The sequence below is a fragment of the Ambystoma mexicanum genome, chromosome 5p (assembly GCF_040938575.1).
Source record: "Ambystoma mexicanum isolate Mex_15411 chromosome 5p, UKY_AmexF1_1, whole genome shotgun sequence".
NCBI classification, from domain to species: Eukaryota; Metazoa; Chordata; class Amphibia; order Caudata; family Ambystomatidae; genus Ambystoma; species Ambystoma mexicanum.
In genome coordinates, this window is record NC_090930.1 from 1,350,968,721 (window position 1) to 1,350,992,959 (window position 24,239).

Here is a 24,239-nt window from a genome sequence, read left to right on the forward strand (position 1 = left end):
GCAGAATGTTGAGTGCAGCCCTGAGAGCATTGTTTTGTAATACTTGAAGTTTGTGAAGATTCTTTTGATTGGTGCCCAAGTAGAGAGTATTGCAATAGTCCAATTTGGACATTATGAGGGCTCTGGCCAGGGTGAGACAACTGTTGGAGTTTATGAGCTTGTGAAATGTTTTTGGAGGCTGTGCTCTGCCATGAACCCAGCCCCAACACCCTTTGTTAATATTTACGGGGATAGCATACATATTAAAGGTATTCTGCTTTCCTTGTATAAACCACAGCCAGGAAGAGCCTGTGTAATTATAAGGGAAGGGGCAGTGGTTAATTGAAGAGGACCTTCACCGAGCACCCAAAACATTTTTGCTCACAGGACGTTTTGTACATTGCAAATGAAAATCTCACCAAATGCTTTTAGCATTTAAAAAAATGCATTTGTACCTTGTGTCATGCCAAACTGCGTAAAATGTTTACTGTTTTTAACCTGAAAATACTCACACAAGGGTCCGAAATTACTGTTTGGTGCATTGTGGATTTTCAGTTCTATGGAAATAAAACATTGCCACCCATCACACACAACCAGGGTCTATGGTCTGTCATCTTTGCTGGGAGTGCAGGGACACCTCATTGACACTTTATCCTACCTGTAATATAAAAACCCACATTAACTAATGATCTTTCTTTATGGTCAGTGTTCTATTATACACTTATCAAAAGAACACAATGAAAGTGCAGTGATTTCGGTTTCAATGGAATTAAATGTGGCTTTTAAACATTTCTTGGCTGTTACTATTAGTTTAAGGTTAACAAATGATGTAAATCTCCACTGGAATACACAGGGGTGGTTCTAGGTATTGTCAGGTGCTGTGCGGCAAAGGACATTCAGGTGGCCCTATTTTGCATATGTATTGACATCACAGAAAATTATCTTACAATGAGTGACCTAATTCTTTCATACTAGAGCAACAGAGGAAGTCAGTCACATTGTATGCAAGATGTCATCAGTAAACTAAGAACCACATAACTTTTTGATGTACATTTATAAATTGTCACTGACAAGGGGTGTTGCTAGGTCTGGAAAAGAACTGGGACTATGCTAATGTCGGGATTGTCGAGACTCTGGGCTAGCTAGTCTTTTGATTGTAGCCCTTGAGATTCGATCCGGGGCTACAACCAAAAAACCCAGATCTATAGCCCCTTCAACCCCCCCTCCAGCAATGCCTCTGGCCACTGACATATACATGAAACACAATACCATGAATAAGCCTTTTTTTGAATAGCGTACACCATAAATGCCTACATATCTATTCCATTCAACAGATGCTAGTCTAGTCCTGGTTTAACTTCACATTCTGGTACTTGTAGTCCTGGTTTTCCCCATTATAAATCCTGGACTACTAGTCCCAGATTGCAAAGTTAAAAGCAGGACTGGAATTGCATCTCACTAATAGAATGGATAATGTTGGCATGTATGGTACAGCATGAATTCAGTACCTTGTAGGCTCTTCTAATGTTCGCAGATCAAATCATGTGAGCAGGATCAAACACTTTGTGGGGAAACTGGGATTTGAGACCATTATGTAACTTCGACACTCAAGCACATATATTCTCATGTCAGATTGGTAGAAATATGTGGTTGTGCCTACATTTTAAGAATACTCTGTTTTTTAGAAATGAATCGAAAAAGTTCAACACGACAAATCCATGCATACATATTGCCCATCACAGTTGCAAGTGGTGAGTGCAGCTTTGCCAAATTGAAGCTCATTAAAACGTACCTGCCATCAACAATGAACAATGAAAGCCTGACATCGCTGGCTGTTCTATCAATTGAAAATGACATTGGCCATTCTCTGATTCTATCAGATGTCGGGCTTCCATTTAAAAGGGCAAAGTCAAGAAAAGCTACTTTTTGAAACATAATAACATAATACAGGTAACATTCTCAGATTGTGACCTATGATCTGATGTATGCATTTTGTATTACATTTTTATCTAGTCATTTGAGTGCCATATTAAAAGCATTTGTAACATGCAATTTCTGTTGTCATTTTTGTGGTTGGGGCGCCAAGCATGCTTTCCGCCTGGGGTGGAATCTGGGCCAAGACCGGCCCTGGGACCAGCAGAAGCAATGGGTTGGGATCGAAAACTACCAGTGGAGTCAGTCACACTGGGGGAATGGCTATGGGAACACGGAAGGAGATCCAGAGGAAAGTCAAAGCGCATTGAATACTGGGACCGCTCTGGGAACTGTGGACGGTCAGGAAAGAAATGGTGGTAGTCACAACCTGGCTATCCCCACTGAGACACATATGGGCTCCCCCGATATGCGATCACATCCCAAACCATGCCATATTTCAAGACTGGTTTGAGGCAGGACTGGAAAGAGTAGGACAGGTTCTCAAGGAAGGTGAATTCATAGAGGTGGCAGAATTAGAGGAGAATGTGGGCATAGGTAAAATCTCAGTATTTAAATACCTGTAATTTAAGGGAGTTCTGATGTCAAGCAAATGGAGGAAGAAGCTGCAGAGGGAGCTGACAGAAACGGAAAAGGTACTGAGCACGACAAGGGAAATTAAGGGGTTGATATCCAAGGGGAGATAGACACATATAAAAAGAAATGGGAAAGGGATATGGCAATTGAACTAGAAGCAGGACAGTGGAAAACATCATGTGAAAATGCACACCAAACATCTATTGCTTGTCAGTATAAGCTACATGGCATTAAACTCCTGTACAGATGGCAGTGGGACCCAGCTAGGTTTCCCAAGATGTACCCAGGGGTAGATCCTCGCTCCTAGAGGAAATGTGGTCAAAGGCAGATTATTGGCATATGTGGTGGACATGCGGGGAGGTGCAAAAGTACCGGAAAGATGTTCTGGGATGGATAACAGCCCTGGACAGAATGGAAAGGAGCCTAGACCCCATACTGGTGCTATTGGGATGGAAGTGGTAGAGAGGGAATGATCGTGACTACCTCATATGCCCCCACTTCCTGTTGCTTGATGAAAAGCAATGGGCCCAGAGAGCCAGGGACATATACATAATGGAACATCTGACTGGGCAGTTACATGGTTTGGCCCCACAAAGGGAAATGGAATGGTCAGCCTTCCTAGAGAAGTACGGCCCAGAGAAGCCACAATCAGGTGAAGGAGATGATAACAATAAAAAGTTGATAGACCCAGAGACTATGAAGAGCAGACGATAGACAGAGGGGAGGGTGAAGGGTAAGAAGTTACAAAGGGAAGCTCGCACAAGGTACAAGAGAGTACGAGAGGTCTAGATGAACCCTGGATCAGACCCTGGAAAGTAGAATGAGAAAAGTAGTAAATAATTAAGAGAGACTCTCACCACAAAGTGACAAAATGTGATAGCGGAGCACAAATGGAGAACTCAAAGGGACACGATTTTGGACAACCCTGAGGCAACAGGGGGTGGGCTGAGGGAGGTTGTTTGGTAAGGACTGATAGGGGTGGGGGGGGGTAATATTTCGGAAAAAACAGCAACAGAACGTAAAATATGTAATGATGTAATTCCCGTATTTGGTTTAGCTGTGTTTCTCTGCTAATAAAATAAATAAAAATAAAAAAGTGATTTTAGTAGACTGGCGAAGGTCGTAGAGAGCCTAAAGCTATGTGTCCCACCTCTACCCATGTATGTGGCTGGAGAGGTGGCTGTGCCAACTGGATCCGTTGAGAAGAGGATGGAGGCCCATATTGAGAAAAGCAGATCCATAAGGGGTGGTGGGTGCAATTCGCAGAGAACTGGATCAGGTGAATAATGATCTGCAATTTAAATCTCTTATCAACCCACTGAGGGTGGATAATAGTGTGCGGGCCCGGCCCACAGCACCAACCAGGGCAGGCACTCCCTGTGGGAACATTAGGGGAGGATACCCAAGGATGGATTTTTTGTATTTAATGAACGTGCCAAGAACCAAGGAACTTAAATATGAAGAGTGGGAAGGCCTAATTAACAACGTCACTCATTGGCTGAGGGTAAAGAGGCGTTGTCTCTCAGTAATACGCAGTGACATCTCGTTTTGTGACATTATGTCAGGGCCATATGGTAGGGACTCTGTTAGAGTCCAGATGAAAGACCCCTCCATAGTCCAGGTTATACTGTAAATGGAGCAGTGGTCACTTTTTCCGACTAGCTTGACAATCTCAGTAACAATGTCACTGCCCTCCTGGCTCATCAGAAATACTGCAGGTGGTCTGGGGATTGACCAGGGCCTTGGGATTGTGCTATCTGATGCTAGGGGAGGAAGACATGATGCCGGGCCCTTGTCAATCCGCTAAGAGTAGAGGACATGGCTGCTTGTAATGTTCGACCTAGAGCAGGGCGAATAGATAAACAGCATAGTACAAGTTGGATCCAGAATAAATTGATTCAGCTCAGTGGGGGTTGGGGCTCAGTCCCCTGCAACTGACGGATTGGGCACCCCGGGCACAGACAGAGTCCTGCCCCACTCTCACTTGATTTGGAGGTAGATTCTGGGGTTGCACGGGACAGGCTAAATGATCATCCTGGTGCATATCCAGCCCAGACTGGTCCTGGGGTGCGGGTCCTCTCATGGATTGTAGAGGTGTATGCTGTATATGCTGGAAAATGACTGGCTTAGTTTTGTTTGTGATCATTAGGTAATTTCCCTGCAGGAAACCTGGGCTATGGAAGCCCCTAACCTCCAAGGGTTTTCCACTTTTGCCATACCAGCACATAAAGGAGGGAAGGGCCGACCGAACAGGGGCTTAGTTCCGTAGGTTGAAAATAGCCCTGTTTAAATCGGCTAAACTAGTGGATACTGGTTCCTCTGACATGATCGAATTACACCTTAAGTTAAGGGATGACTCTACGATCCTTTTGATTAATTTCTACAACAGGATCCTGCCCAGCAGGTGTGTGGATCTTATTGGGAAGATTGTGGATCATGTTTTGGATTGGAAATCGTACTCCTTGGGCCCCTTAAAGATCATGGTCATGGGGGATCTTAATCTACAGTTCGAGCCTTTGCTGGTAATGATTGACATTATGGACGAGCAGGACAGTCACTGGGGATTGGGGCCTCTCAGTTCCACTTAACCGGTTAGGCGACAAAAGAACAAGGAGAAGATAACCATTTTGGTAATGTCAGCTAACCTAAGGGCTGGTAACGGCTGATTCCCAGGGGATTCCCCAGCTGCACCTACCTTCAAAATTTGCAATGCCAATCGACTATACACTTGTGAACATAGAGGCTTGGAATCTTGTGGATGGCTATCAGGTAGGTAAAAGGGTTGAGCGTGATCAAAACCTATTGATAATGGAGGTGAGTAAGTATTTATGGGGGGTACCTGCTGGAAGTCCATCTAGCCACATCACAGGCGCTGCTGAATTGGAAGTTCAGGGTCAGGAAATATTATGTGGGGAAAGCTTGATTTGGTGACAATCTTGCCTCGAGCATACCATGATATTATCCCCTTCCTGGATGAATTTGTCGAAACAGATGCTTGCGATGTGGACACATTGGTATCTACACATGAGAACATGACGGGGAAGGTGGGATTGTGATTCTTAAAAACCTCAAAAACAATATGCTAATCAACCGAGATATCTATTCCATGGTACAATAAGGAGTGCAGTTTGGCCAAAGGATGGCTGATCAGTGAAGTGAGGACACAAATGGTGCCTTCTAGCCGAGGGGTAAATTCGGCCAGAGCAGAGTATCACAGATCATTAAGGGATAAAAAGAGGGTATAGCACAAGGTTGTTAACTATCATCAGTAAAGGGCACTCAAAGGGTTTTTTGGGCCTGATGGGCTCAGGGCAACGAGTGGGTTCAAACAGGGGTGCATTACAGAACAGGCCTGGGTTGACCACCATAGAAGGCTCTATGGCGCTGAAGGGGCAGGTAGCAACATGGACACCCCCGAGGGGGTGCATGCTGTGCATGAAGAGGACTATAGCCATTCTCTGATTTCACTATCATGCAAAGAGGTTGGAAGAGCATTAAAGTGTCAAGGGTTAGGGAAGGCGCTGGGCCCAGACAGGGAACCAATAGATTTTTACGTGAGTGAGCCGGCTTTCTGGGTCCCGTAGTTAACGAAATTGTTTGATGCAATTCTGAGTAAAAATATAGTGCCTTTGTCGTGGACTAGTGCAGAGCTGGTCGCAATCCACAAAAATGGCCACAGAGGTGATCCCTCCAACTACAAATTGTAAGGTGCTCACGGTGGCAACAGTAAAGATAGACACAAGTAATCACAGTTTAAGGGTGTTTATTAAACTGAATATGCAGGTTGGAAAAACGCCTAATCTAAACCTAAATCTAAGATGGGAGCAAGCTTCGACCATCAAATGAAAAATAAGGCAGTCATTGTGGCGTCTTGTCAAATCAAAAGGGCCTATACTAAAAAACCTATTGCCAAACCTTACAACTACATACAAAAGAGTGTGGGATAGGATTCATATATAAAAGAAAGAAGTCTTCACAAATAATATGTCAGGATGCAGTAGTCGGGTCTCCCTTCCCCACGTTTTGACCACGGGATAAGGTGGGACCCTTGAGCACAGCACACTTCTCGAGCTTCCCCGAGCATGAGACGACAGTTTCGTTTTTATTACAAGCCTTGTTGGCCAAGTCTCTTTTCACTTAAAAGTCTTTTGCCGAGAGACAACCAGGGGAAGAAGATGGCCACGTAGGCTGGTAGCTCCTGTCCCTGTCAGCGATATGTGGGATAAGTGGTGACCCCGGCCATTTTCCTCCTGACTCTCCACAATCTCCAGAGGGGGCCCAGGATCCTATGGGTATGTACCCTCTTTGGGGCCACAGCCACTGGTGCCCATAGCCATTCCCCCAATTTTACAGGCCTAAATAAGTAGTTCTCTATTCCCACCCATTGCTTGTCGCTCTCTTATCGCAGGTGAGGTATCAGGGCTCTAAATTGGGCCGCTCTATAATAAGTGCACATCTGCGGTAGCCCCACCCCCCCTTTTCCTTGGGCTGCACTAATATCTTATATGCCACCCTTTACTTTCTGCCCTGCCATAAAAATTTTAGTATTCTTTTTTTGATCTCCGCAAAATGTGATTCCAGGAGCTCTATTGGGAGTGCCTGGTAGAGGCACAGCAGTTTGGGGAGGAGCATCATTTTAATCACGTTAACTCTTCCCAGCAAGGAGATTGTTAGTCTTGACCAGGCCTCCAGGTCCCCGAACACCCTGTTTAGCAGAGGGGGAAGTTACAGTCATATAGTTTATTGAGGTCACTCTGTATCCTTACCCCAAGGTACCTTATATAGCTCCTTTCTACTGGGATCCCCAGATCACTCCGCCCATCGGGGGACCCCCACATCCCCATGAATTGGGAGGAGAGAGGACTTAGTAACATTGACCTTGAAGCCAGACACCACATCGTATTCATCGAGGTCACTGAGCACCCTCTGTATTGATTCTCTTGTGTCCGAGAGATATAAAAGTATGTTGTCAGCGTACATGCTGAGCTTGTGAGTCTGTGTCCCCACCTGCATTCCCCTTATCTGGTCATCATTTCGTATTTTCTCCCTGAATGGTTCCATCGGCAAAGGGAACAGTATGGGAGGTAGAGGGCACCCCTGCCTAGTGCCCGTGCTGAGCTTGAACTCCCTAGATTTGGCTCCGTTCACTACCACCCATGCTGTCAGCCCCGAGTATATTTCCCCTATAGCTCGACACATTCTTTCCCCCACCCACACTTTAAGTAGCAATGCAAAGAGAAAACCCCATTCCACCCTGTCAAAGGCTTTTTCAGCATCCAGGCTTAATAAGGCCTGTTCCCCAGGGTTGCCCTTCATGTGTTCTATGAGGTCTAGTGTCTTTCTAACTGCATCTGGGCCCTGTCTTCCAGATATGAAACCCATTTGATCTGGGTGTACTATGTGGGGGAGCTTCAGTTCTAGCCTTGTCGCTAACATTCTAATGAATATTTTTTCATCGGCATTTAAAATAGAGATTGGTCGATATGACGGCCATTGGGTTGGGTCTCTGCCTTCTTTTGGAATTACTGATATCAGTGCTTTGCTGAATGTCACCGGTGCCTTCACTGTGTCAAGGATATGGTTATAGAGTTTTGCCATATGTTGTGCCAGGATTCCTGCATGTTTTTTATAGAACCCTACGGTGTATCCATCCTCACCTGGGGCCTTGCCGTTTGGGAGGCGTGAGATTGCGTCATGAATTTCCTCCTCAGTGATTGGGGACTCTAGGTGTTCTATCTCTGTTGCGTTAACCTGGTCATGCATACTCTGCTGAGATATGTCCCCACCGGATCCTCCCTGTCGGCGGCTCTGGACTTATATAGTTTCTCATAGTACCGGGTGAACCTTTCAGCTATGTCTTCCGGCCGGGTTTTGTCCCCCCCGGGTTTTGTGACCTGTATATCACCCAGTTTGGTCACCCATCTCTCTGCCCTCTGCGCCCGGAGTCTAGCCGCCAGGAATGCAGCCGCCTTACCTGCCTTATTGTAGTATTTCTGCTTTAAGTATCTAAGTTTCCAAAGGGTCTTCCCTATACCCAATGCTTTGAGCTCTGCACTTTTTGACAGCAGCCCTTTCCTGATTTCGTCCGTGTTTACTGTTGTGGCGTGCATCGCCTCCTCGCCCTCATGTATCTCCTTTCTGAGCCTTTCTTCTATCATACCCATCTCTCTCTTTTTCTCCTCACCCTCTCTCTGATCAGGAGGCCCCTCCACGTGGCCTTACACGCATCCCAGACCACCTTGGTGCCCACCTCCCCTGTGTCGTTCAATTCAAAATAGTCTGATATTCCCTTTGTTACCTGATCGGCAAATAGCTGATCTCCCCAGATTGACTCATTGCAATGCCACATGCCATGTGACCTGTATAGACCCGTCACGACTAGGGTCATGATTACCATGTCGTGATCCGTCCATCCTACCGGCCTGATACTACTCCCCATTACCCTTGCTCCCTGTTCCTTATTAACTAACAGGTAGTCAATCCTTGAGTATGTCTTGTGCGGCACAGCGTAGAACGTGTAACCCTCCTCCCGTGGGTGCTGACTTCTCAACACATCCACCAGGTCTATTTGCTCAGTAGCCAATCCCAGGTGTCCCAGCCTGTCCACTCTCCCACCATCTGAGTCCCCTCTTCTTTTCCTATCCCAGGTTTCGTTCGCCCAGGAGTTAAGATCCCCTCCCACTATGTACAAGTCTGCCTCGTGCCCCTGTATTATCTGAAATGCCTCCCTTAGGAAATTCTGCAGTCCCTGTTTAGGGGCGTATATTGCTGCTAGTAGAATCCTTGCCACCTCTAAGGTGCCCTGTAGAATCAACATTTTCACTTCTAGCAGGTTCGTGGCCTTGCAATCTTGCTGTCTACACTGTCTGTGGAGTACTATGCCGACTCCCTCTTTTTTGGTGTTCCCGGATCCCCAGTACACTTGTCCTACCCCCCCTCTTAATGCCCGTTCTTTCCCCTGTATTAAGCGAGTCTCTTCTAAGAATAGCACATCTAGCGAGTTCTTCCAAAATTCCTGTGCAGTCAAAGATCTTTTTGTATACCAGTTAAGGCCCTTCACGTTGAGTGTAGCCACAGTTAGATCCATTCTCGTGTCACCTTTCCCCATGGCTCGTGCATCTGCACTTCCCCCTCCCATCTCTGTGTCCGGTGTTAAACCCCATCTTTCCTATTTCTCCTAGGTTATGGAGACCCTGCTCAGTATTGTGCGCGTGTATATCCCTGGTGCCTACCCCATTAACTAGTTTGTAACTAAACTTTTGTACTAGGGAAAATCCCAACTTAGTATGTTGAACTGTAGTCTTAGAGATGACCCTTCTCTCACAAGGGGCCACTTTGGAGCGAGCGAAGTCACCCCAGTCAGCGGATCTTCCGTATCATTTTTGGCATATGCCCAATTTACAGTTTCTGTATTGCAGTTTACTCACTGTTTGGAAATTTGGGTCGGCGTCCGGTCGTTAGTTCTGCGCTGAGGGTGGCTTTCGGGGAGAGGGCCCACTGACTCTCATGTACTTCCTGCCTGTTTGTCCCCTCCTTCTTCTCTGAGGGCCCAGGACGGGCCTTGGCCGTTCTCCGCTGACCAACCGGTCCTGCAAACTTCTTGGCTGTGCTTCTGCGTCGGCTGTGAGGTGTCTCAAGGCCTGCTCCGCTTCCTCTACCGACGTTAGGTTGTATTCCACCCCTTCCATTTCAAATAGTAGCGAGAACTGGTATCCCCCCTGTATCGGATTTCTTTTTCACATAGCCATGTTGTGAGGGATCTCCAGCCTATGCGCCGTGCCAGGGTAAGGTTGGATAAGTCCTGGTATATAGTTACTTTGGAGTCCTCAAACTCCACTTCACGTTGTTGTTTCACCCTGTTCAGGACCTCCAGTCTATCTATGTAGCTCAGGCATCTAGCCACTATGGAGCGCGGGCTGTCTCCCTAGGGCCTGCCTCCTCTGTGAGCCCTCTCAAGTCGTACAGATTTACCCCCTTCTGCTTCAAAGAGCTGGTTTATCAGGCTGATGACTTTCTCCTTCACTTGTCTCTGGATTTCCTTTCCTGCTTCCTTCAGCCCCAGTATTCTTAAGCTGTTGCGTCTCTCCCTGTTTTCAAGGTCGTCCATTTTGAGCAATAACTCTTCTTCTCTAAGCTCTAGTTCCGACATACTCGCATCTAATTTCATTTCGACTAAGTCCGCATTTAACTGGTTGTGCTCGAGACCATCCACTTTGGCCTCTACGGATGTCATTCTGCCTGTCAGATCTGCCAGGGAGGCTTGTATGACTCCTCGGAGGGCCTTGATCTCCGCCAAGATGTGTTCTGTGTCTTCTTTTGTGGAGAACCTGGACCTGTCCATTCCTGTCGCCATTTGTGGCACTGGGAGTCTCCCCTGTCGTTCCCTTTCCCTTTCATGGGATTCAGGTCCCTTATACTCTCACCACAGTGCCAATTGCCGCCTGTACAGCTTCTTCCTTTCCACTGTGGGTTTCTGGTGGTTCTTGGCCCAGGTGCTAACTGCAGGCCGTTTCTGGCTCCTGCTTTGTCTCACGTAGTTGTTTAGTTTAGTTTATTTATTTGTATTGCGTGCCAGACCCAAGGGTATGAGGGCGCAGGAGCAGAAATGTTATTCTCAGCTTGGTTACAGCTTGGTTACAGTCACAGTGCTGTACAGTAATTTACAGTGAATGCATGGGTTAATACAGTTGCAAAGGGAACAGTGATATAAAGTTTACAAATATATACATATTTACATGGATGCATGGAGTGTCAAGGCGAGTCAGCTATTAGTTGTTGTTCTTTAACCACTGAATGTAGTTACGTCTAAAGAGGGATAGGTTTGGGGTGTCCTTAGAGTGAGAGGTAGGGAGTTCCAGTGTTGGGCTGTTTTCACCTGGAAGCTGTTACCGCCCATTTTAGATCGATTGAACCTGGGAACTGTAAGCAGGTTGGCATTGGAGGTTCTGGTGGGCCTGTTGGGGGAGTATCTTTTTATTCTGTCGACTAAGTAGCGAGGGGCAGCATTGTTGAGGCATTTGTGTGTTAAGGAAGCTACTTTGAGCCAGATTTTGTCAGTAGTGGTGAGCCAGTTATGAGATCTCCTGAAGTTGGAGATGTGTGCATTGTTGGGAATGCTAAGCGCTGCTCTGAGGGCATTATTTTGTTGCGTCTGAATTTTATTGGTGATCTGTTTGTTGGCATCAACATATAGGGCGTTACAGTAGTCAAGCTTTGATAAAACCAGGGCTCTGGCTAGAGTAATCCAGTTCTGGGTGGATAGGAAAGGTTTGGCTGCTCTTATAAGCTTACATGTGTAGGCTGTGGAAGAGGCCATGGAGCTAACCTGTTTATGGAAGGAAAGGGCGGAGTCAAGGTAGATTCCTAATGTTTTCACTACCTTTGCTACCTTGATGGGGTTGCCGTCGATCATGAAGCTTGAGTAGTTACTGTTCAGTTTGTTTAGTGTAGGGGTGGAACCGAGGATGATGAGTTCAGTCTTGTCATCATTCAGGCATAGACTTTGGGTGGCCATCCATGCCTGGATGATGAGGTACACCCCGTTCACCAGTGCCAAATCCTTGTTGTAATCCCCCGTCAACGGGATGAGGATCTGGGTATCATCAGCGTAATTGGTGTAGGTGATACCCAGACCGTCGAGATCATCAAGCAGGGGCTTTGTGAACACGTTGTACAGTGTAGGGGAGACGCATGAGCCATGAGGGACCCCACACGTGATGGGAATGGGGTCGGCGGAAGCTGAGTTGGAGAAGACGCACATAGATCTGTTGCTCAAGAAAGACTCAATCCAGCCGATGGCTTCTAGAGAGAAGAGGGCCGCCAAGTCTAGGTGATCACAAAGAATCTTGTGATCAACTAGATCGAATGCTGCGGAGAGGTCTAGAAGGAGCAGCAAAGCCGCTTTCCCATTGTCTCCCAAAATGTCGATTTGGGCCTTAAGGTCAATGAGAGCTGTCTCTGTCCCATGTTGGGGTCTGAAGCCTGATTGCCTGATTCCCAGGAGGTGGTTTTGCTCGAGGTATTTTTGTATTTGTTGATAGGCTGTTTTATCTAGTATTTTGAGCAGGAAGGGGACAGTGCTAATAGGCCTGTAGTTAGTGGGTATAGTTGGGTCTAGGGTAGGTTTTTTCAGTAGAGGGAGGACCCAGGATTCTTTAAGGTTGTTGGGAATGGTACCTGATGAAAAGGATGCATTAATAAGTTTGGGGATGAATGGGGAGAGATCTCTTGCTGCATCTTTGATGATTTGCGCGGGGCAAGGGTCGCCCTGGCAATTAGATGTTTTAAGGCTAAGGATGATTTTTTCTACTTCTAGCGTGGAGACTTTGGAGAAACTGAAGCGGGAGGGAGGGTTAGTTGTCGGTATGGGGCAAGGTATGGGATGTGTGGGAGTGTTGGTGCAGTTGATAGCGTTAGTTAGGGATTCTTTCTTGTTGGAGATTTTGATTTGAAGGCCTGCTACTTTATTAAATAGGACATTTTGGACACTGGGGCACCATTGTTTATCTTTCACACATGTATCAGGGACTAGGACAGGTGTTTCCAGCTCTTTGATGACGGTAAACAGTTCCTTACTACTGGATTTGGCTTGTGCTATTTTCTTTGGTTGTATGATTCCTGTTTGGCGGTGATGATTTTCTTTTTGTAGGTAGAGACTATTTTATTGAGGATCTGCTTGTTGATGTCTGTGGGAGATTGTCTCCAAGCTTGTTCCTTTATGCGCTTCTCTAGTCTGAGGGCTTTTAGGTGGGGAGAGAACCATGTGTTCAAATGTTTTTTTGGCTTACATTTTCTTAGTTTTAGGGGTGCAATGGAGTCTAGGGCTGAGCGCATGCTATTATTGTAGCTTTCTACGAGGTAGTGGGGGTTGGAGGAGTCTGTGAGTTGGTTCAGAGTTGGGAATGAGTTTTTCAGCTGTGATATTTTTCTTGCTTCTCGTGGGGATGGCTGTAGCTATAGGGTTGTTAGTAATGGGGATAGCGGCTTCCAGGTTGAAGGTGAGTAGATGGTGGTCGGACCACGCTTGGGGGGTGTTGGCAGAGATGGTAGCCACGCAGTTATGGTCAGCTACCCAGTCCAAGGTTCTCCCTTTGTTATGGGTAAGGGTGGATACTCTTTGGGTGAAGCCTAGTTCTAGCACAGTATTGTTAATGAGGGTAGCCTGGCGGTCTTTGGGATCATTGAGGCCCAGGTTGAAGTCTCCTAAGAGGAGGCTCTAGGAGGTGTTTTTTAAGTTGTTAGTGAGAATGGCGTTGAGGTCTTCTTCGAAAGAACCTAGTGGCCCCAGGGGGGTCTGTAGAATAGGTGGATGGTGATGTTTTGGGAGTTGGCAGTGGGAAGTTTAGCTGAGAGAGATTCGCAGGACGGGAGGTGGTTAGTGGTGTCCAGTCTCATGTTGAGATGTGTTTTGACAATTATTGCGAGGCCTCAACCTCTGGATTCTGTTCTGTCCACTCGGAGGATGGTGTAGTACTCACAAATGGCTAGAGCGAGACCGGGACCAGCGGCTGCATGGAGCTAGGACTCAGTAATGGCTAGGAAGTGTAGTTCCTTAGCTAGAATGAGGTCTGCTATGTCTGTGGCATGGGCTACTACAGAACGCGCGTTGATTAAGGTGCCTCTTATGAAGGGGGTGCTAGATTTAATATGGGTGGTGTTGGTGGTTAGGTTGTGAGCCTTGTGCTTGGTATTAGTTAGGCTGTGCTTGTATGTGTTCGTGGGAAGGTTGGAGGGGGGGATCGAGTGCATGGGTAGGGTTCGGTTTGTCAATTTAGACTGGTTGGAGTCCCTGGCTTTGGGCTCATATATTTTGGGCAGTCTGGCCCGTAATTTCGAGTTTCTGGTGGCGAGGCTGCATGGTGTAGAGAGGTGCATCGTGAGTGGGGAGGTGGTGCCTGTGGAGGTAGGGCTAGAGGTATGGGTGGGGTGGCTGGACAGGTAGATGAGGTGGAGAATTACTTTCAGCAAAGCTGAGAAGATGCCTGGTAAGTACATTCTGGAATAGTTGTTCCAGAGCAAGTGGATGGGTGCAAGTAGTGTGGCCGCCTGGTCTGACTAGGGTTGACAATCACAGTTAGGGCTAAAACGCTATGCAGGCAGGTAGGAGCCAGTATGTCAGCAAGGATCTGTCTAGATGCAACATTCACAGTTTAGGCTAGGGGCAATATGCCTGCAAGGGTCTGTCTAGATGCAACATTCACAGTTTAGGCTAGGAGCAATATACCTGCAGGGGTCTGTCTAGATGCAACATTCACAGTTTAGGCTAGGAGCAATATGCCTGCAAGGGTCTGTCTAGATGCAGCATTCACAATTTAGGCTAAAATCAATATGGCAGCAAGGGTCTGTCTAGATGCAGCATTCACAATTTAGGTTAAAAAGCTTAGTTGTAGCAGTTTGTAGTTGGCCTGTCTCAGCTCCATGTTTCATATACTCCTCAGGTTTGGCACCATGTGCTTACTTGTCAGAGCATGCCACTCTCCAGGCTTTGACTTACTTGGTGCGCCCCAGGACCGTGGGGGTATGTGCTTCGGGCTTAGCGCTCCTCTGTTTGATATTCTCCTCTTGTGTTGGGCAGCAAGTGTGGGTGTGTTATTGTTACTACAGAATCCCACTGCGTGTGCTCTTCCCGGTGTCCAGTGGGAACTCTACGTGTTGCCACTCCCACACCTGGGAGGCTGTGGCGTGGGGGCCTCTTTTCTCTTCCACCCCAGGCTAATTATTGTCCACTCCCACCCTGCTGTATTCCACCAACAGCCAAGCTTCTCACCCCTTCTGTCTCTGTATTCGTGGTCGAGAGGACTGCCAGGCTATATCCAGTTTGGCTGTGTGGGGGCCACCCTTTGTGTGTTGGGGCCTTATGCCGTTGCCGTCTCCTCCCGATTCCATTGTTGAGGGGCATTGTGTTACCACAGTCCTTAATCACCCTGCCTGGGCCCTGGGCGTCCCTCCTTGGCCCCGACCACTCCTGAGCACTGTATCCCACATGGGGCCCCCTGCTTCGTCTCACCGGGAGTCTTGGTATTCTCTCGTCTGCCTCTGTTACCGCGTTTCGTATCACAGGTTTCTATGACTTTGGTGTCTTGATTGTGTTAAAGGGCGCCATGGGGGGTGGCTCACGGAGGGTGTGCACTTGACCTATGTCTGTTTCTGCCCCGTGTGTTCAGCGGGCGGCTATTCATGGGAACCCTGGTGTCGTCCTGTGCCCCTTTTGCCTTCAAGCCTGTTCTGGCAGGCCCCAGTCGCCTTCGTTTTCTCTCCCCCCCATGTTGTTAGCGGTATGCAGGGCATCTGGAAGGCCTTCCACTTTCACCTCCTGGGGGGCCGTCCTCCCATGCACGCGGCGGTCCGCTAGTGCTGGCCTCTGGGATCGGATGAGCCGTTGGCTCCCGGGTACCCTCTTGTACAGGGTGGGCGGTTGGGCAGCATGGTGTGGTTTTCCCACGTCAGGCAGGGGGACCGCCTCACACCTCCCTCTTCCCTCTGGCTCAGAATGCGCAGTTCACACCCCTCACTGCGACTCTTCTCTGGGCACCTCCCTGTACTTCACCCACTCCCTGGTTACGGGGCCGGCCACAAGTGGAGAGACCATCCGAGTCCGGCACGGGTACCCGGAAGCCCCCCGCTGCCCTCCGCTCTTTGTGTGCAGGGAGCTCCCGCCAAGCCCGCTCTCCGGACTCCGGCAGCCACAGGGTCTCTTGCCATGTTTCTCTGTCGTTCCCGCACTTTGATGTTTTTGCTCGTTGACTTCACTTCGGGTTGCGGTTATCTATCGCTCAGTGTCCAGGATGTTTCTGCCACGCTTGGATGTCATCAGATCCTGCAATCTCAGGCTAAAATGCTCTGACAGGGACAGGAGCTACCAGCCTACGTGGCCATCTTCTTCTGCGCCCCCTGGTTGTCTCTCAGCAAAAGACTTTTAAGTGAAAAGAGACTTGGCCAACAAAGCTTGTAATAAGAACACAACTGTCATCTCGTGCTCGGGGAAGCTCGAGAAGTGTGCTGTGCTCAAGGGTCCCACCTTATCCCGTGGTCAAAACGTGGGGAAGGGAGACCTGACTACTGCATCCTGAGATATTATTTTTGAAGACTTCTTTCTTTTATATGAATTCTATCCCACACTCTTTTGTATGTAGTTGTAAGGTTTGGCAATAGATCTCCTGGCTCGGAAGAGTTAACGTGATTAAAATGATGCTCCTCCCCAAACTGCTGTGCCTCTACCAGGCACTCCCGATAGAGCTCCTGGAATCACATTTTGCGGAGATCAAAAAAAGAATACTAAGATTTTTATGGCAGGGCAGAAAGTAAAGGATGGCATATAAGATATTAGTGCAGCCCAAAGAAAAGGGGATGTGGGGCTACCGGAGATGTGCACTTATTATAGAGCGGCCCAATTTAGAGCCCTGATACCTCACCTGCGATTAGAGAGCGACAAGCAATGGGTGGGAATAGAGAACTACTTATTTAGGCCTATAAAATTGGGGGAATGGCTATGGGCACCAGTGGCTGCGGCCCCAAAGAGGGTACATACCCATAGGATCCCGGGCCCCCTCTGGAGATTGTGGAAAGTCAGGAGGAAAATGGCCGGGGTCACCACTTATCCCACATATCCTCTCAACCACGGAGTCCCCCAAGGTTCTGTCCTTGGCCCCTTTCTTTTCTCACTCTATACTTCCTTCTTAGCTCCTATCATCTCCTCTTTTGGTATCTCTCACCATTTCTACCCTGATGACACACAGATTTTCCTCTCCTTCCCCTTCTCTCCCGACATTCACTATAAACTCTCTTCCTGCCCTTCTGCTATTAAATCCTGGATGTCCTCTCACTTCCTTACTCTTAATGCTGATAAAACTGAACTAATTTTCTTCCCTGCCAACACTCTTCCTCCTCCCTCCCCTCCCCCTTTCATTCTCTTTCCCCCCTCCCAGCTCTCCTTCTCTCCCCATACCCGTAACCCTGGTCTTCATATTGGCCCTCACCTCTCTCTATCTCACCACATTGCTCTTACTGCCAAGTCTTGCCGCTTTCACCTTTACAACATTCGTAAAATTCGACCCCCTCCTAACCTTTCACGCTACTAAACTCTTAATTACCTCCCTCATCTTCTCCAGAGTTTTCTACTGTTCTTCCCTTCTCTTTGGACTCCCCTCCTCTCATCTCTCCCCACTCAAATCTGTCTACCACTCTGCCATTAGGCCTTACCACGAGCCTTAGGAAAGTCAGTGTGTACACAGTGTTTGTAGACTTGCGTACCGCATTTGACACTGTGCCAAGAGACTGCATATGGGAGGTACTTAGGGAACATGGTATCCTGGACGTCCTCCTTAGTGCCATGCAGAGTTTGTACACGGACAACACCTCAGTGGTTAGGTGGGGAATCGACGGGAGTACCTCCAGCAGAATTAAAATTGAAAAAGGTGTTTGTCAGGGGTGCGTCCTGGCCCCCAAGTTATTTTGTTTATTTAATAATGGTGTTATAGAGGAGTTGCTGGGTATGCAGACTGATGCACCAACGCTGGCTGGTAAGAAGATATCTGCTTTGCTGTTTGCAGACAATGCAATCTTATTATCACTAACATCTCTGCAAGCACTTACACATATTTGTTGGCTTCTGTAAAATAAACAGCCTCACACTTATTAGCAGTAAAACAAAACCTATTATTTTTAACAGCTGCACCAAGAAGAAGCATAAAGGGCTCAGGCTGGCCCTGGATGAAGGAGAAATTGAGCAGGTTGACTTTTACGATTATCTTGGAGTCAGAACTATGGCATCTTGGTTGGTCCATGCAACTTGAAAAGCCAGGATAACACTGGCAAGGTATGGTGGAGCCCTGCAAGGTTCACAGCAAAGCAAGGCAAGGGGCATTGTGCGTCTCATTGGAGGAATACAATCTGTGGGGGCAGATGAATATTCATCAGTTGGCAAGAGCTGAAAACAAGTTTTTGAAGAATATATTGGGATTGGCCCTGTAAATCTTTATTTGTATATTTTGAATGGGGGGTTTGGAGAACTCCTATATTGTCCTAATACTAAAACAGGAGTAATCTCAAGCATCAAGTAAAGAATACACAGTCCGGGTCAGTATTGTCAAAATAATAAAGGCCTATGCTAAAATACCTAATGCCTGCCATTACTCTAAGATAACAATTGGGAGAAGGGATATGGATTGGGTCAAAAGAAAATCAGTGTAAAAAACAAATGTCAGTGTGACCGGGCAACCGTCTCTCCCCATGTTTTGCAGCACGTGGTAAGGTGGAACACTTGGCTTGGGTGACACACTCTTAGTCCAGACACACGGATGCAGTTCAAAAGATCATGGACCAGGGCCTGCTTGGCCTTCCAAGATCAAGTTCCTTTTTTTTGCAGTTCAACAAAATTACCACAGTTTACAATCATGGCTCAGCTTCTTCTCAAGAATTACAATTTTGCCCAGGTCTCCCTCTGCCGGGCTCAGACCTTGAAATCACAGTTCATGGGGTTCCCTTTGCCAAGTTTTGTATCATATTCACTAGGCTCCCCTCTGTCGGGCTCAAGCATCTCTTTTACTTTTCCTACTGTTGAAGACTTTCAAATGTGCAAGGATTTTTCTAAGACCTCTGCATGACCACTTCACCTTTTTTTCTTTTTTGCTTTTCCGTCTACAACAGAAATGGCCCTTGATTCCTTATAGCTTCGCAAACATACAAAAAGAAAGTTCAACAAAATATTCACCAAATGACAATTTCTTGCAATTCCTCTTGGTACTTATAATTTTCACTCTCAGGCTCCCCTCAGTCAGGTGCACGCCTTGTTTCCTACTTTCTCGATGTATTTCTTGTCTGCGCGATATCACAAAGACCTTTGATTGTACCGCTTCTTACGGTACGACCACTTTGCTACTTGGTTTCGCGCTGTGTCTTTAACTATGAACAAGAGTCTTTAATCGCTTTCCTCATGGTTGTCGTCTTATGTGTAACCTTTGCTTGCCACTTTGTTGCCGCTACAATCTTAGTTTCACACAGACCAGTCTTTCAGGGCATTCACCTCACTCACCGGCTGTGCAAACTCCTTGCGTTTGCTTGCAGCTTTGTTTCTGGAGTCAAGGTTTGCAGTCCACAGCTGGTGCCTCGCCTACCCAACTCTGTTGCTCATCCGGGAGGGTGGCTGATAATGTGGAAACACTATGCAAGCTTTTTCTTTCCTTTCAAGTGGCCTTTCATCTGCAACCTTCAGGATCCCGTGGAGGTAACTCCCTCTCACAGGTTTCGTACAGGATTTCTCTCCCTCCTTGCTTCCGTCCCTCGGTCTGTCGTCCTGCTCCACTTGATTTGCCTCGGCCCTGGAAGTACTGCTTCATTCCATGTTTCACTTTGCTCAGAGTGTGTCCCAGTGATCCACCTTTTATTTGTGTGGGGAGAGTTAATGTGGTTCTACGTTATTTCCCCTTGGTATTTTTCATCGCGGGTTTTTTCATTGCCGGTTTTTTTTCGCATAAACTCGTTTCTTTTTTTTTGGGGGGGGTTACCCCCACAAGCCCCCCCTTTTTTATTTTTATTCCCTTACACCCACAACCATATATTTAATTTTTTAACCCCCCCAAAAAAAAAAACAATGAGTTTTTTTTCGAAATAAAAACGGCGATGAAAAAACCTGCGATGAAAAATACTGCGGTGAAATGCGTGTATACCGTTAATGTGTGTCAGGTGTATGCAATTGTGGTCAATTGCTTAACCTTGCCTGACCATATTAACGGGACATGTCAAGTGTAACATATGAGCAATGTTCCCTCTAATTATTTTTCTCTATGTGCGGAACTGGTTTGCTGTTGTGCGCACATTATTTTCCATGTGCGCAACTGACTAATGAGGTAAGCCACATTGTGAACTGCCGTAGTTTGGAAAGGAATTTCCTCTTCCCAGCCACAGCAATTCTTGACAAATCTTACAACACTTTTTCAAAACACATAGGCTAAAATGGAATATGTCACATTCAGTGTTCCCTCTAAGCTGTGCGCATGTGCGCTTGCCCAGCTTCCTTCTGGGTGCCGCTCAGAAGATTTTTAGCAGCACATACAGTCAATTCTTTCCTATTGAAAAATATTTAATAAGGCACAAGCCACAGCAATTAATTGAAATGTGTTTTCTCTTAACAAAAAGCAACTAGTCTTGATATTGTGATCATTTGCATTAACTACTATGCAAGGGTAACAGTAAACATCTAAAATCCCTAAAAGCAAAATATACAAATAAGAGGTTAAAAACGAATATGAAAAACTGCCTTCATGAACAGAAGAATCTAACCAAGATATGCCTGCACACATTAACCAAATAATGTTCCCTCCCCACCCAGGACTCCTAAGCTTGATTCTACCACACTTTTACCTTATGACTCTAACTTCTGCCCCAGAACGCATTAAGATAGTACTGGACAACCTTCAGTCTTCCTCTTGGCTCTGCCAAAGGTTAGCAGGCGTGTACCTACATCCACTTGTTTTATGTAATATGAATAATATGAATAACGTTTACATGCCAGAATTTCTGTTACTCATTGTGCCTTACCAAAAGCGCCACCCACACGATACAATTGAACTACCAGCTAAAATATCGGATACTGACTGTCAGTAAGCAGGCTACCTGGATGTGTAACCTTATCCCATACTTCCTCTTCTTTGTTAATGTGCCACACAAGTGCTTTGAAGCAGCCCCCTTGCAAGTTAATGCATTATAAAACTCAAATATTAATTTTCCCTGTAAGGATTTGGAGAAGTCAGATGTCATGCTCAGTATCTCCTACTTTAGCATTAGTAACATTACCCTATAAGTGGAGAGCAACATTACAAAATAATTTACTTTGCCTATAATCGATAATGGGTATGGACTATGGCTGGGATTACTTGTCCATAGTATCAGGGCACTGGATATTCAGACAGGAGAATGCTTATAAACCTCAGTAAGGCTCTTATTTAATTTTATTTGAGCTGTGGTGCGGAAGGGTGGGCAAAACTATAGACTTTTCTTATGTGCCCTGTCATTTAACTTCCTATGCCAGCGGTATAAGCAGGGCTCTAATCAGATTTTGCTCCCTACTTGGAGTCAAATGATTTTTCAGGGAGTAAAACGTAATTAGATTTGCCAATAGGGATACTTTCTGGTTATTCAAAGATGTTCTTCCCCTTACAATTCCTGTTGAGATCAGGCATTAATATTATGAGAGTTCCTTCCTATGCCAATGCTCTACTGGTCACTAATTCGGATAAATATCAGTGGAGCTTTGTGGGTTGAAGCAACAAAATGTTAATTGTTTCTCATTTTTGTTGGGCACATTTTCATATTTTAGGCATTAAAAATGGATGGTGTATATGTCTCTTAGCTGTAAGTCTGGTATTATCACTACCCAAAGGACAACGTAATGTGGATAGTAAGCATGGGCACAGGAATATTTGATCATCCGTTATTCCGATGCAATTATTATCCTTGGACAAATTATTAGAAGCATGTTCTCCTGGCCCTTGAATTACTTCATTAAAGTGGCACTTGAACTCTTATCAGTATGTCTTTTGACACATTGCTTTTAATTGCCATTAATCCATCAGCAAATGGTGTATTCTGTCTGAATTTCTTGACAGCCACATCAGTTTATGATATGATGTGGCATTTATAACGTGCCTATATACAAGTTTTTCAAGGCGCGATATGACAAGAGATATTTGTGTTTTGTAGTACACGAGTGATTTTCCAGTGGCATAAAACGTTTGTAAGGTACTGTGGCAGATGTTGCTTCAACCCACAAAGCTCCACTGATATTTATCCGAATTAGTGCTGCTTTGTTCATCACCCACAAGGAGTGATGACTTGAGCTCTTCCACCCGTAGCCTTCCCCGGCCCCTGTACTAGCCTCCAATACTAGTTGATAGAGCACTGTAAAAAGGGAGGGATTGTAGCAGTAAACACTCACTTGGATATTTGCAGACCCTCAATACTTTGCAAGCAAGGCATATTTAATGCCTCAGCATATTATGTGCATTTTACGAATGTCATGACTCTGCATGTACGCAATTCTTTTGCAGTGCATACAAGATTGTTTGCAACATACCCCACCCATAAATCATTGTGTAGGATTACACAGTGCTCAGTGAAACAGTTTTTGCATAGCATCAAGCTACTATATAGTGTGTGAAGCTCTATGCCCAAAGGAACTCTGAACACTTGGAAACGAGGCAGATTGTGTGAAAAGCATTCTCCTGTCTGAATATCCAGTGCCCTGATACTATGGACAAGTAATCCCAGGCATAGTCCATACCCATTATCGATTATAGGCAAAGTAAATGATTTTGTAATGTTGCTCTCCACTTATAGGGTAATGTTAGTAATGCTAAAGTAGGAGATACTGAGCATGACATCTGTCTTCTCCAAATCCTTACAGGGCAAATTCATATTTGAGTTTTATAATGCATTAACTTGCAAGGGGGCCGCTTCAAAGCACTTGTGTGGCACATGAACAAAGAAGAGGAAGTATGGGATAAGGTTACACATCCAGGTAGCCTGCTTACTGACAGTTAGTATCCGATATTTTAACTGGTAGTTCAATTGTATCGTGTGGGTGGCGCTTTTGGTAAGGCACAATGAGTAACCGAAATTCTGGCACGTAAACGTTATTCATATTATTCATATTATTCATATTACAACAAACATAATACAAGTGGATGTAGGTACACGCCTGCTAACCTTTCGCAGAGCCAAGAGGAAGACTGAAGGTTGTCCAGTACTATATTAATGCGTTCTGGGGCAGAAGTTAGAGTCATAAGGTAAAAGTGTGGTAGAATCAAGCTTAGGAGTCCTGGGTGGGGAGGGAACATTATTTGGTTAATGTGTCCAGGCATATCTTGGTTAGATTCTTCTGTTCATGGAGGCAGTTTTTCATATTCGTTTTTAACCTCTTATTTGTATATTTTGCTTTTAGGGATTTTAGATGTTTACTGTCACCCTTGCATAGTAGTTAATGCAAATTATCAGTATATCAAGACTAGTTGCTTTTTGTTAAGAGAAAGCGCATTTCAATTAATTGCTGTGGCTTGTGCCTTATTAAATATTTTTGAATAGGTGAGAATTGTCTGTGTGTGCTGCTAAAAATCTTCTGAGCGGCACCCAGAAGGAAGCTGGGCAAGCGCACATGCGCACAGCTTAGAGGGAACACTGCATATGAGTGTCAATCTTTTTCCTCTTATCCCTCCTCTTCCTCAGCTCAGTATTTGTGTAGAAAAGGGGAGGAGGACTGGGATGTTGGAATAACCTAAAAAATAGGATGGGATTGGGTTATTGGAAAGGGAGGGATACCACATCTCACCATTAGATGCCGCACCCCCACTCTCTGAGGAACCCTCACCCAGGTTGTCCTCCCGCACTGGTCCACCCCCAGAGTCTGGTTCCAAAGGCGATGGCCGTGCCCAGGCCACCTGAGCAAGAGACCCATGGGGACTAGACAGTGAGACACCCTCTGGTTTCTCACAGCCCCCTGCACACCGAATTTGCCAGTGTTGCTGGGGACAGGCATGCAGGGGACCAAATCAATTTGCCAACTACATCCAGTGCTTTATTGGGTTCGGTTGTGGACAAATGAGAAACTCGTCCTTTATAGAGATGCACGGTTGGATGTTTTATCTAAGCGGGGGGGGGGCCTTCCTTGAAGTGGGTATCCCATGTTAAGAAATGCTTGAGGAAACTGGACATTAAAAATCTCTGGCACAACCCGAGTGTAATTTCTACCCCCTCTAAAGTCG